The 14,848-nt window shown below is 44.5% G+C and overlaps 1 protein-coding gene across 2 annotated transcripts in view; it reads right to left on the bottom strand.

Moving 5' to 3' along the window:
- The window catches only part of DYNC1I1 (dynein cytoplasmic 1 intermediate chain 1), a 370,602-nt gene extending 360,760 nt beyond the window's left edge, over positions 1-9,842 (bottom strand). Inside the window, exon 1 of one of the 2 annotated variants that reach the window (XM_043872801.1) lies at positions 9,824-9,842. The gene's annotated coding sequence lies outside the window, so the exon portion shown is untranslated. Of the gene's footprint in view, positions 1-9,461; positions 9,653-9,823 lie in introns of those variants that run through there. The other variant, XM_043872800.1, reaches the window with a different exon arrangement.
- Positions 9,843-14,848: the final 5,006 nt, after the last annotated feature.

Genomic DNA, 14,848 nt, shown 5'->3' with positions numbered 1-14,848 from the left:
TAATCACCTGCCTGGGGGAGCCCTGCCCCTCTGCCTAAATGTTAAACCAAGAAGCCTTTGTTCAGGACTCTGTCCACTTATAGGTGACTGCAGGAAGGAAGAAACTAACCCATTGCCTCCCCTGGCATGCCATTCCAGGAGATTCTGCAAGATTAATGGCCTTTTCACTTTGCTTTCTCACCACCTGCCCACCTCCATCTCTGTTCTATAAAAGAACCTGGCATCCAGACCTGGAGAAGATGGTTATTTTGAGACATGAGTCTGCCATCTTCTTGGTCAGTTGTCTTTCCAAATAAAGTCATATTTCTCACCTCAATGCCTCGTCTCAGATATATAGGCCTGTTGTGCAGCTCCTCTTGTTGCCAAACTTTGCCATCCTGGCATCCTTACAACAGACAACAGCCTGTTTCTCAGTCAGAGGAATCATGATGGGCAAACAATAGCTGTCAATTCAATGACCAGTCAGGGCCCTCAGGAACCCAGGAGGCTGGGTTCCCCACCGTCTGCCCATCATGATTTCTGACTCAGAAGCAGGCTGCTGTCTATTGTAAGGACATTGGGATGGCAGGAGACTGGCCACAAGACTGCAGATGGGAACTATATTCCCGCTTGAGGTGAACCTTCCACAATCGTCACTGACTGAGGCAACCACTCCACTGGGCAAATCATATAAAGCTTTAACAAAACCTTGTAAATGAACTTATCACTGTCCCTGTCACCCTCAACCATCAGGCAAGATGGCTGAGATCAATAATGGATCCTCAAGGTTAAAATCTCCAAACCTGCTCAAATCATGAGCCCCCCTTGGCCTGAGGTAGCGCCTCTGCTTCTGCTGACTATTCACAGGACCTCCTCTCCTATACCTGCGTTATAACCTGACTTTTCTATCTACTTTAAAATCTTCAACTTGGTGGCCTTCAAATTTTAATAATTCATATTTCTTGATGTTAAGAAACAAGGGGCTCTCAAGGAAAAGGAGTACAATTCCCCCCTTTAAAGTTCACTGCAAAAGATATGGGATTTCATCCTTGCTTGATATGCCAATTACTTTTTGACAGTATTTGAAAAATATTAAAAAGCCTAAAAGACAAAACAAGGAAATCTGTATTCAAAACCCCAAACCTGGCCTTTACAATGTCTCTGGGTGGTCCATATTTACATTGGGAGATTTGGTTTGGCATTTTAACTAAGGTAAATAGATTCTCACTCTCCTCTGAGCCTGAAAACATTCAAAGAGAGAGGATCCTCTTTCAGAGTCCGTGGTAACCTACACCTTCTGAAAGTGAACAAAGTCACACTTTTTAAGGAAACAAGCAGAGAAGTTTTCTGTTATTCTTTCTCCCACAAAATACACACCAATTCCCACAATGCTTTGCTATTCTGATACTAATGGGGTAGATGGTGAAACAGGAGACTCATTTCATTTTTAAAAGGGGACACTGTCAAAACACACATTCCCCACAGGGCCTTCTACCCTTTCAGCCGCTCAAACCCACCGCCTACTAACACCAACTCCTAAAATCCCACAAGCTGAATCCAAAACAGAATACTATGATCATCCCCTCCACGTGGGCCCACTGTAATATTCAAACACTTGGCCAACTTTTAAAGGCTTCCATATGTGCCTTACAGGATCTAAACTACTTTCAAAAGGAGAGGACTTCATTCCATTTCAATTACTAAAATCTTCAGCTTGTCAAACAAAGAAACAGGTACTATTTCAAGTTGGGAGTGGAAAAATCCGTACCCAATGGGAGAAACTGATGCCAGCAAAGGATATAAAAGAGTGTGTCATCATTTATTCATTAGCACTATTTAAAATACATGTGTTACTCTTGGCTTCACTCTACATATTAATACAAAATAGAAATCTGACAAATGAATAAAAATTTCTCCTTTCTCACCAGAAAGGAGCCAAAGGACTGCTCTGCTCAGAGGAGAATGTCAGATCAAAGCCAGATCAAAAGGATTAGACCAGGAGACTCAGAAAGGAAAACACAAGACTCAAACCATCATACCCGTCACTTCTAGAATGACAGGCTGTCTTTCTCAAGGCTGCCGTTCCCCCAGCAGAAATATTTAAATGTGATTCTGGCTCAGAAAGGTAAAGCTTCCAGAATTTGAGGCATTACCAAGACCCATGTTCTCACTGGGCCCAGCTGTGCAATAGAAACTACATTTTAGGAAGTGAATGTTTTACTAAACACATTACAAATAATCCAAGGGGAAAGAATTAAATCTTATAATAAAAGGAAAATTAAGTGGGATTTATTCTGGCTAATATTTCAGGTCAATAAAGCTTGCTGAGAGCCACTGTGTGTGAAACCCTCTGCTGAAATATACAAAGGATGCCTCAGGGAGCCTAGAGTCTAGAAATGGAAGGAGGCAGATACATAGCATGTTTCATTTTTAAAAAGCATACCTTTGGTTCAAAGCAGAGCAAGATCACACAAGTCCCTGAGAAGAGAAGCCTAGAGAGTGATATCATGGCTGTTGAATAACAAAAAGCACCCTCCACACATTGAGAATGGGCCACACATTGCACCCAGTACTTTCATTATCTGCACGCCTTACAATAATTTTGCAAGCCAGGTATTGATATTCCCATTTCACAGATGGAGAAACTGAGGCTCTCAGAGGCAGTCAATGGAGTAGCGTGCTTCTTCTTTTCTTTCCCTTATGCTGCCTCTTAGATGTTATGCTCTTCTTCTCTTGTAGAAGGCTAAAGAAATGCACTTAACTCAGGGTAGGGAAGATTTCGGCAGAAAACCAGAGCATCTAAACTAGGGCTTCTCAGGCTTGGCTGTTCTGTGCATTGTAAGCTGGCTAGGAGCCACCCTGAACTCTTCCCACCACAGATGCCAGCAGCCACCCTCTCTCCCCAAAGGTGAAAACCAAATTGCCCAAATGTCCCCTGGGAAGGACAGTCACTCTCGGCTGAGAACCACTGATCTAAAAAAACACACTGGAGGGACGTCCCTGGCGGTCTGGGGTTAAGATGTCACCTTCCAATGCAGGGGGTGCAGGCTCCATGCATGGTCAGGGAGCTAAAACCCCACCTGCTTCATGGCCAAAAACCCAACGCATCACACAGAAACCATACGGTAACAAATTCAATAAAGACTTTAAAAATGGCCCACATCAAAAAAAAGTATAAAAGATAAAATATAAACCCAGGGGAAAGGGCAGATCTCTTCCTATAAATCACTCAATAAAGGAAAGACGACTATTCACACAGTCAGCGGCCTAAGGGCGAGATGGGAACAGTGGCTCCGCAGTTCCTTCCAGCCCTGCGACTTTGAGTTTGAGCCACAGAGACGGATGGAGCCCATGGACCTGGCTCCCAGCACTGGCCCCAGAGTGACCTGCAACACACAGCACCTGTGCTCAATAATATGTGCCCTTCAAACTGGCATCGTGAGCCCTGGCATCCACGAGGCTTTCTACAGGGTGTGCAGGCGAAGAGACAGCTAGTAACATTGTTATTTCCACACCTCGACCTTCTGTCTGCAGGCTTTCCAAACACTGACCAGCCAGAGAACACACCTGCGGCTGAAGAGTCCCTCAAGGTCTCTCCCACCTCCATTACCAGGGGTAAAAAAGGAAACCCAAATCTCACTGTGATGCTTGACCACAAGGTATGAAAATACGCTTTTGTAGAAGAGCTTCTTCCGGTACTTTTTAAAAGAGGTTGGAATAGCATTTAGATTTTACTTCGGATTCAAAGAATGATGTCATCGTTTTAATTTGTAAAGGTCAAGGTTTACAATATTCTGGAAATTACATTCACAGAGATGCTTTACAATAAAAATGTTAGATGCCAACCTAAAATGTGTGGAGGTGGGGGAGCAGTACAATTTTTTAAAAAAACTTTGTAGAGGTTATAGGAGAGAAAAAAGGCTGAAGCATAATGAAGCGTACTAGTGTCTGTTCCCCAGGCAACCTGTTGATCAAAGGCAGTCATCCTCTACGGAGTCTGCGGCTCATTTCTATTATAAAGAATGCCACTGGGGGACTTCCCTGGTGGTCCAGGGGCTACAGTTCCACTCTCCCAATGTAGGGGACCCAGGTCATTCCCTGGTCCCACATGCCACAACTGAGACTTGGTGCAGCCAAATAAGGTAAAAATAAATAAGAAGAACGCCCTTGACTCTAACATAAATTTCTGCTTTCACATGTTTACTACACTAATGGCATTAACTGGTCTGTGCCCCAAAACGAAATGATGGGGAAGGATTGCAGGATTGATATGAACTGAAAATTAAAGGGCATGTAGGTCATCTGCTGAGCAGAGGTCTTCCCAGGATTAAGTACCCAGTTAGGGTTCCAGATCACCACGAAGCTGCTAGATCATGTAAGCCCCAGAATGCAGCACTGCTTCAAAGTCGGCTTCAAACTCAACTTTGAAGTCAGTTCATTTTTGCACTAAATAGTCTTGCAGCTGGGCTTCCCAGGTGGCTCAGCTGTAACAAATCCAGCTGCCAATGCAGGAGACACTCAGGAGACACAGGTTCCATCTGTGGGTCCCTGGAGTAGGCCATGGCTACCCAGTCCAGTATTCTTGCGTAGAGAATCCTATGGACAGAGGAGCCTGGTGGGCTACAGTCCATAGGGTTGCAAAGAGTCGGACACGACTTGAGTGATGGAGCACACGTGCAAAGTTTTGCAGCTACCTGGGAAGAATCAACTAATCAACTCTCTGGGCTGTCTTTGCCAGAGACTGTTATTCATCTGGTGCTCAGCAAGATACCTGGACACCATATTGAGAATCAAATGTGTGGGGCATGAGCACACCTCAAGGAAATGCGCTTATCCTCTGCCGTGCTGAAAGAAAGTGAAAGTGAAGTCACTCAGTCATGTCCGACTCTTTGCGACCCCATGGACTGTAGTCTATCAGGCTCCTCCGTCCATGGGATTTTCCAGGCAATAGTACTGGAGTGGGTTGCCATTGCCTTCTCCAGGGTATCTTCCCGACCCAGGGATCGAACCCGGGTCTCCCTCATTGTAGACAGACGCTTTACCATCTGAGCCACTGAGAAACGTCTAATTCTCTTGTTCCCCTCTAATAACACATTCAGGCTTTTCCTATTGGCATGTGAGAGTGTTCTTGAGGAACTCTGTCCTGCCACAGTAAAAAGCTACACTAAACAGTACTTCCTCAGTATCCCACTCAGAGAAACAATGAACTAAGTTGGGAAGAGGATGAACCAGCTTTGGAATCTGACCGACCTATATCTGAAATCCAGTCTTTCTACTAACTGGCCTGCTGTGGCCTTGATCGAGTGGCTTAATGTTTCTAGTCACCCAATTCCTTGTTTGTCAAGTGAAGATAGAAACGCCAGCCTTACAGGAATGTTGGGAAGATTCGACGTGTGAGTGTGCAGGGTAAGTGCTGAGTGAGTGGCAAGCAGTGTGCGGGCTGCGAGAGGCCCTGGAGACCTCAGCTGGCTGCAGCGTGCATCCGTGTGTGTTGCCCCTGCACCCGGCACTCTCGCATGCCTCTGTAGTGAAATGCCAACAATGTCCTGAGAGCCGAGAACGTTCCTACTTGGCCGGCTCTAACAGGATAGTTTGCCTTGTTTCCAACACATTCCAGCAGAACGGCCTCCAGTCCTCCCCCTTCCTAAACAGTGCACTAGAACCAGCAATTCTTAATCTCATTAGTCACCAATACCCGCTTTTCCCTGGAATACTGCATTTAGCACAAAAGGATAAAATTTTGCATCAATTATATTGGGTTCAATGACCACCTGGAAACTCTCATATGCCTGCCCTCCATGGTGACAGCTTCAGAAGCCTCCTCTAAACAAAGACTTGGAGATGCTTTATAAACACGCGGCACCCGGGCAGCGGTGCCTGTGTTACAATGCAAACTTCACTCTGACAGTCTGGTGCCAGCATTCCTGCAGAGAAAAAGCAAAGGAAATAAGTCTGGGGATGAACTGACTGGGAATGAAGAGTTCCCAGTCAAAAAGGACTATTTCTTTTTTTAACATGGACCCAGGCAATGGTTTATAAATTTCAAAGAAATGACAGTAGGACTTATTTTAGTTAATTCTCAAAAGAAGTGAGCTCCAGAAGTTCTTTGTCCCAACAAAGTTCCCAAAAGAACCTATTTTCTCACATTTTCTAGGGTATGTAGAAGACACAAACATTGCTTGGAAAAGGGATCTCTGATCAAGGAGACAACTATTTACATGGTATTTGAGACCCACAAAGTATTACGGGGAATTAGCTAGTTTCATTAAGGAGACAGAACAAAGGCAATATCTGATGTCAAAAGAGCTATGGTCCTATGCTGGTTTTGCTGTATCATCTGCCTGGCAAAAAAGCATACCAATCACTTGGTAAAAAAAAAAAAAAAAGAAAAAAATAGGGCTACACTTAAGGAGTAAAAGAAACAGCAAAGGCTCACAGGGAAAATGGGCAACAAACCCAAAAGAACAGACAAGCTCAACTTTTTTATTTCTCACAGAGGACGCTAGCTAAAATGGATGAGTTCTGGTTTTAGAGTCAAACAGAAGGGATTTGAATCCTACCTCTGCGGTGTATCAACTCACTTAACTCAGTTTTATCATTTGTAAAACACAGATAATAATGTCTACTTCATAAGATTAATATAGGAATTAAAATGAGATAACAGAAGAGCTGGAATTCAATATATAAAAATTAACCAGTATAAACTGTCCTATAGAAGACTAGAGTCAGATTGCCTAGGTTCAAATCCTGGCTCTATAACTTCCCAGCTGAGCAATTTTCAGTAAGTTACTTGACATCCTTGTGTCTTAGTTTCCTTGTCTGTCAAGTAGAATTACAAATAATATCTACTTCAGCAGATTTTTGTGAGGATTAAGTATGCTAATACCTGAGAAATAGTATAAAATGCAATGCCTGGTCAAGTACTCAACACATTTTTGTAAATATATTGGGAGTGAAATACATTTAGCAAAGTCAGTGCAATAAATTTAGGAAACGTATTAAGCACTGCTAAAATGCTCAGTATTATTTGATTTTATTATAAATAAAAGTATTATTAACAAGTTTTGTTTTCTTTGATGGGGCTAAGTACATGAAAGAATGAATAAGAATATACTTATGATGCTGAAAAACCACACTTAAGTTTGCAATGCATGCATGTGACCTTTGCATTTGATGCTATTAAGTAACAGAAAGAAACAAAGTGATACACTCAATCTGGGAGAGTGAACAGCCCTTTGAGGTAACTGGGATTTTTGTGGGGTTTTTTTCTGCTGTGCTCCATGGCATGTGGGATCCTTGTTCCCCAACTGAGATCCAACCAAGGCTCCCCGCGTTAAGCACAAAGTCTTGACCGCTGGACTGCCAGTAAAGTCTTATTTTTATTTTTTGAAGTAACTGTTGCTGAAGCCTGTGCACACTTGTCTGTGCTAAGAGATATGGCTGTCTTTAAAAACTCGGCATGCATTTTACCAGACTGTTCTATGTGGTTTTTCTGAGTGTGAACAGAGCAGCACCCAGGCTTTATCCCCAAGAAGTGCTTGACTCAGCACAAGGGAAAGGCTCATTTATTAAATGCAGACTCCGGAAGGAGTGTTGGAAGAAGTAGGAGGGGTGGGGGGAAAAGTTCATAGAGCCCCCTCTTAGACATAAAACATGAGGACAGAAATGCCTGGTGACTTCCTCTTACCAGCTCAGTTCATTAGAAACAAGGGCCCGGGGACCACTACTGTGAGAAGTCTGCTCCATTTTCCTGGGGGTTACCTTGTCTTCTCTGCCCAAAGCCCTAGAGGAGATTATTCTTAATAACACACACCTGTAACACCACGAAAGCCTCAGGACACACTTCCAGCAGCAGAGGAGGAAAGGCTGGGTGTGGGAAGAGGCTGAGCCATCCCTCTCCTTCCAGGGAACGGAGGAGCAGAAGCTCAGCAACCTTGAGGTCCAAGAAGCAAGCAGGTGCATCAGTGCCTGATGCCCCAGACAAGGAAGAGATAGAGAAGATGTCCTGGGCCAAGAAGTTGGTCCAGAGCTGATCCGGCTGAAGAAAGCCTGCACATTATTTAAAAATACCAATGATGGTGCTGGAAGATTTTTAAAAGAAATGGCTCTTGGAGCACTGGATCCCCAAACCTCAAGAAAGATTGGGAAATTGGTCCCTGTGAAGAGAACAAATGATCACTTGGTGACAGGAGTGGATGATTTTATTTTACTAAGAGACATAGAAGAGCAGAGTTTGGGTCCATTTTCTTCCATGCCAAAACTTTTGGTGAAAATCTGGCGTTCTAAATAATCAGAGGAATTATGAACCACATTCCCACTGGTATCCTCAGGATGCAACTTGCACTGAACGCAAATTTCAAATTTACTAATACTGTGCAACGTATTTCTCTATAATTTTCATGATGAAAATGTGTACATAGCAGTCACCCGTATCTGTGTTAATATTAGCCATATGACGTCTTCTGCAGCTACCATACCTTGATGTTAGTAATATTTTCTGCTCATCTGGAATATTTGGAAGCAATTCTGCACAGCCCTTAACTACAGCAAGTCTACAGCCCACTTGAAAGGCATTCCAGGCAAGAAAATGGCTGGCTACTTGTTCTGCCCCTTACCTAGATGTGGGAGAGTCCAGGATAACGAATATATTCCATCTCCTGTATTTGGCTGAGTTCTTTAATTTCCTAAGTAATTTCCTGTCCTGATCCCGGGTTTCTGTTCATCCTCGTTGTAAGTCATGAGACTCCCGCACGCTCAGTTCCCATCAGTGCCTCCAGGATCACTGCCCTTGCAATGACGACGCACGGATTTTTAAGGCCAGAGCGCTGCGGGAGTGGGAGCGGGGAAGGAGCCACGCGGCCGCGAAGGTGTTTACGAAAACATCTCCCCCAGCCACACTTTTTTTTTTTTTTTTTAACAGCCGTGAGAGAAACGCACCTTCTTGCGCGAGTGTTTCATTAATGCCTTGCTGGAAGTGCATTCGCTTCCTTCCACTTGGCGGGTAGCAACAGCATCTAAGAGCTTTGCAGACAGCTGAAAATGTACTCAAAACAGCATCCAGCCCTCCCTCCCCTCTGCAGCCTCCCCCTCCCCGTCAGCTGGTGGCCCAGTGGGTGCGGGTTTCACTGCTGCTAGCCGTCAGCTCCCCGGGAGAAAAACCGAGGCGGGGCGCCCCGGGACGCCCCTCCCAGGGCACCAGGTGGGCGACAAGGTGATGACACCAGGACTCACTCTCCCCTCCGCGCTCGCCTCCGGGCTCGGCCGGGAGCGCGGCAGCACCGGGCTGCCGCGGGGCTTGGGGAGGGTGGGGGGAGGCTTCGGCCGCTTTCGGGCGCCGCGGAGCACGCAGGAGCCCCGGGAGGGGGCCGACGCCAAGGTCCGGCTGCGGCCGCCGCGCCGCACTGCCGCGGGGCGGCTGCGAAAGCCGAGGACCCCGCGGGCGGCGGTCCGGGGGAGCGCGACCCCCCACCCCTCCCGGTTACCTGCACGCGGGCGGCGGCGGCCCTGGGTTGGCGAGCGCGGCGGCGGCGGCGGCGGCTGCGCCCGAGCGTTTCCCGAGGGCGGCGGGCCGGGCGCGCGCAGGATGTGCTGTCTCACGCTGCGCCGGCCCGCGGCTCGCGCTCCTCGGGGACCCGGCACTTCCTCCCGCTCCCGAGCTTGACACTGACAGCTCCCCGCGCGCACCCGGGCGGGGCTCGCCCCGCCCCCGGCCCACGCCCGTCGCGCCCCGCGCTCCTCCCCCGGAGGGCCCTCCGCACCCGGGCCCGCGCGGGGCTGGCGGCGCCGGCCAGAGGCTCGGAGCGGCCAGGGACCTGGGGACCCCTAGGCCATCGCTGGGACTCACCTACGAGGCTGCAGACGAAGAGGGTCGGTGTTTGGGGCGCTCCTGTCTGCCAGCCAGCGTGGAACAACTTTCACTCCCCGAGAACTACTTTAGGTTATTTAAATAGAAATAGAGAAAGCTCAGATCCATCTGTCACACCCCAAGACTTACAGATTTAGTCTTCCTTTTGCCCAGAAGAGGAAACACATATTCAGCTTGCCTTGGCAACATTGTTTCATAAAGTCCTAGCTTTTAAAACTCTGGGTAACAAAATACCCTGCATATGCTAAGTGAAATAAGTCAGATAAAGACTTGTATATGGAATCTTAAAAAATACAAGGAACTACTGAATATACAAAAAAGCAGCAGAATCATAGATACAGAGAATAAGTTAGTGGTTACCAGTAGGAGGGGTGGGAGGGGCATTAGAGGGGTAGGAGTTAAGAGGTACGAACTATTATGTATAAAATAAGCTAAACAACACGGAGAATATAGCAAATACCTTTAAACATTGTGAAATCACTGTGCTTTAGCTCCTCTGAGAGTGCCTAGATAACAGCATCTGATGCACATTTCCTGAGTTGCTTTTACAGAGGCTAAAGACCCCCAGGTGGAAGATGTTAACTAGTTACCTATTCAAAAGATGGAAAGCAGCGTGAAGCTCCCCAAACCTATTGGAGCCTAAGGACAACCACTAAAGCTAATGATAACCCCTGACACGCCCTGTTACCTCACCATTAACCAATCAGAGAATTGTGCACAAGCTGATCGCCTTACCCTGGGGCTTGCCTCCCTCACCTTGCCTCTAAAAATACCCTGCTGGACCCCATTGTGGATTGCAGGCTTTTTGAGCATTGGCTGTCCCAGACTCCTTGTATGGTGCCTTGGAATAAACGCTGCACTTTCCCCATCACAGCCAGGTGTCAGTCGGTTGACCTCTATTGTGAGCAAGCAAGCAAACCCAAGTTCGGTTCAGTAACAAATGTATATCAACTATACTTCAATTAAAAAAAAAACACATGAAAAACGAAAAAAATGAATAAGTATCTGAGTAATCATTCTTGGACTCCCCCGAAGCTGCCATAACAGACCAGTTTTAAGACTCAGACTATTACTCAGCCATTAAAAAGAATTCATTTGAATCCGTTCTAATGAGATGGATGAAACTGGAGCCCATTATACAGAGTGAAGTAAGCCAAAAAGATAAAGACCATTACAGTGTACTAACGCATATATATGGAATTTAGAAAGATGGTAACGATAAGCCTATATGCAAAACAGAAAGAGACACAGATGTACAGAACAGACTTTTGGACTCTGTGGGAGAAGGCGAGGGTGGGATGTTTTGAGAGAACAGCATCGAAACATGTATATTATCTATGGTGAAACAGATCAGCAGCCCAGGTTGGATGCATGAGACAAGTGCTCGGGGCTGGTGCACTGGGAAGACCCAGAGGGATGGGATGGAGAGGGAGGCAGGAGGAGGGATCGGGATGGGGAATACATGTAAATCCATGGCTGATTCATGTCAATGTATGGCAAAAACCACTACAATATTGTAAAGTAATTAGCTTCCAACTAATAAAAATAAATGGGAAAAAAAAGACTCAGAAATGGAGTTTTGGATTCTAATTAGTGCAGGTTCGGCCCCATTTTTACGTAAGGTTTTGATCATGTTTCTTAGATATCTGTGGGGGTCTTTGTACACATTAGAATGAGATTGGAGAGCTAGGACTGTATCTTATTCACAGCAGTATCCCCAAACACTACAATAGTGTTTGATGAATAACAGATGCTCAATAAATATTCATGAATTTACTTAATTGACAAGTACTACAGTATTTGCAAAATAAATATAGATCTTATTGTAAATACAATATCAGACCTATATATAAAGCGGCTCTCCTGATTCCAAATTTTGCCTTCCTAGCAAATTATTGCAAGCACAAATATGGCTAAAAAAGAGAGTTAAAATATCTTTAGTATGAAAAAATTGAAGGTATTCCAGGAGGAAAATTCTATGAAACAAATACTTGCTACTGCCATGTATTAGATACTTAATGAATGTCAAACTCTGCATATATTTTCCTTTAAAATTTTTCAATAACACTATGTACCAGATACAATGCCATGCCTGTAGAAAACAAATTTGAGTCTCAGAAGTTAACTACCTTGCCCAAATTCCACAGCTACTGATTGACCTGACTTTGGAATCCTTGTTCACCTCACATCACAGCTTATATATTCCCACTTGGTGTTACTGTCTTTCCAGTATGAGGATTGTTGAAATGTCCACTACTTGCAAAGCATTGTGTTAGAAGTTTCAGATGGTCCAAAATTGAGGACAATGTAATCCCTTTTCACAATTAAGGTTAAAATCCAGTTGAAAGTGGAAAAAACAGTTAAGTGTTAGGTGCTCAATTGTGTCCAACTCTTTGTGACTCCATGGACTGTAGCCCACCAGGCTTCTCTGTTCATGGAATCTTCCAAGCAAGAATACTGGAGTGGGTTGCCATTTCCTACTCCAGGGGAATCTTCCCAACCCAGGGATCAAACCCAGCATCCCCTGGGTCTCCTGCATTGGCAGCCAGATTCTTTACCATTATGCCACCTGGGAAGCCCCACGTAAATTGATAATTAAAGTCATATAATAAGGAAATGGGCAAAGTAGTACAATGTGTTAGAACTCAAATAAGAGCACAACTGATATGAGTGAGGGAGATGGTGGGAGGAAATTAGGATTATGAATATGGATAATGTTTGAAATGATAGGTAAAGTGTTTCACAGTATAAACGAAGAACAGAGAACATTTTCAGGCATAAACAAAGCTCCAAAGAAGAGGAAGCCCTATGTGTACTTAACAAATATTGAGCCAGCTTTTTGGAGCATAACAGATTCTTAGGGGCGCAGCTTTGGGCTTTAAGGGATGCTGAAGAGCAGACGATGGAGTACCACCGTTACAGATATTTGAGCAGGAAATGACACTTGGGAAGAATCATCTGAGGATATCTAAGTGTAGGGGGCTGGAACATGCAGAGGCCAAAGAAGCCAATCTGCAGTTCATTGTAAGAATCCAGGCCAGGATTGTTGTTGTTTAGTCACAAAATTGTGTTTAACTTTTTTTGCAACCGCATGGGCTGTAGCCCGCCAACCTCTTCTGTCCATGAGATTTCCCAGGTAAGAATACTGGAGTGGGTTGCCATCTCCTTCTCCAGGAGATCTTGCTGACTAAGGGATCAAACCCACGTATCCTGCACTGGCAGGCAGATTCTTTACCGTTCAGCCACCAGGGAAGCCCAGGCCAGGATTAAGAAGGCCTAAATTTGTCAATGGTATTCATCATGAATAACTTGAAATACATTTTTGGCACAAATTAAACCCTCAATAAAGAGCAGTTGTAATTATTTTCATTATCATGTACTCAGGCGTAGTACAGATATTGGGTGTGGGGCTGGAAATGAATAAGACATAAATGGTCTCTATATTCCAGAGACTCAAAATCTAAAGAAAAGACACTATTGGTTCTAATACCAGGCAGACTAAGAAAAGTAGGACGTTTACAGACATTTGTCATGAGAGATTGAGAAGAAGAAAATGCATTCCAGTTGAGAATTCTTGCCAAGTAGAAGGTCTTGTCAAAGAGGTTCTGGGTGTCTTTGTTTAGTTAGATGCACATTTTCACATAAGGTGATATGCACTTGAGAATGAGGTTAGGAAACCGGCAGAGAAAGAGGCAGAAACCTTATGTATGTTAATAGATCTTACGTTTTTAGAGCACTCTAGGTTTACCAAAAAATGTGCTGGAAACACAGAGTATTTCCTACCTACTCCCTACAAATTATAAACTAACCCATTTTACTTCTTAATCTAGCTATTGCTTCAAAATTTGAAAGAAGGTCTTTAAGAACAGATTAAATGACCATCACAATGGTAAAGAATCTGCCTGCAATGCAGGAGACCTGAGTTTGATACCTGGGTTGGGAAAATCTCCTGGAGAAGGGAATGGAAACCCACTCTAGGATTCTTGCCTGGAGAATTCCATTGACAGAGGAGGCTGGTGGGCTACAGTCCATGGGGTTGCAAAGAGTCAGACATGACTGAGTGACTAACACACACACACACACCATACTGGGCAAACTGCTAACTTGCTATAGCCACTCAGAGGTGCTTTAGGGCCTCCAGAGAGATAGGAGTGTGGCTAAGCTCCCCTGTTCTGGAATCAGACTGGGTGTGGAACTTAAGTCTACCACTTACCGTTTTTGTCTATTTGCACATGTTATTAATACTAGACTCCTCTAAGACCCAAGTTTCCTAGAAGCCTAAAAGGGGCAATAATATTACTTGTCATTCTATAATATTTCAATGAGTTACTCCATATGAAGCAATTGATACAGTCCCTAACACGTGATTTTTGTTGTTTAGTTGCTGAGTCATGTCCAACTCTTGTGATCCATAGACTATAGTCCGCCAGGCTCTTCTGTTCATGGGATTTCCCATGCAAGAATACTGGAGTGGGCTGCCATTTCCTTCTCCAGGAAAAACGTTCAATAAACCTTAGCTATAGTTTGCTATAATTAATCCAGCCTTCATGAAAAATACCAAAGGTAAAGCTTTGTACTCTCCAAATTCAATATTTAATCTTGACATTACCAAACTCGAGGGACCCCTCAGACCCTGGGGTCATGAGTAGCCTTCAAGACATATGCCTTTGCATTTGTGCACCTGTCATCCATGAGTGCTGAATATTTTCCCCTATACATTTAAGTACTTAAAATGATTCTTTTGAGATCCAAAGATTTCTATTTTTGCTGTACAGATATTTTCATGTTTGCATTTTATTATTGATCACGAAAAACATATTGTATGCATTTTTGCTTAGGCAGGGCCCCACTTGACCCAAGTTCCAACAGAACTTTAGTACTCCATATGCCCTCTTGTCTACCAGGAAATCGCCTCTGGAAATTATTCCTCAGTTAATTATATTTTCATTGCAAGAAATAAACTGAATATTCACCCCAGTGGTCCAAAGGCTCTAAAACCACAGA

This window comes from Cervus elaphus, chromosome 18 (assembly GCF_910594005.1).
Source record: "Cervus elaphus chromosome 18, mCerEla1.1, whole genome shotgun sequence".
In the NCBI taxonomy this organism is placed as follows: Eukaryota; Metazoa; Chordata; class Mammalia; order Artiodactyla; family Cervidae; genus Cervus; species Cervus elaphus.
Note: the sequence above shows the minus strand (reverse complement) of the source record. Positions and strands in the feature narration are given on the sequence as shown.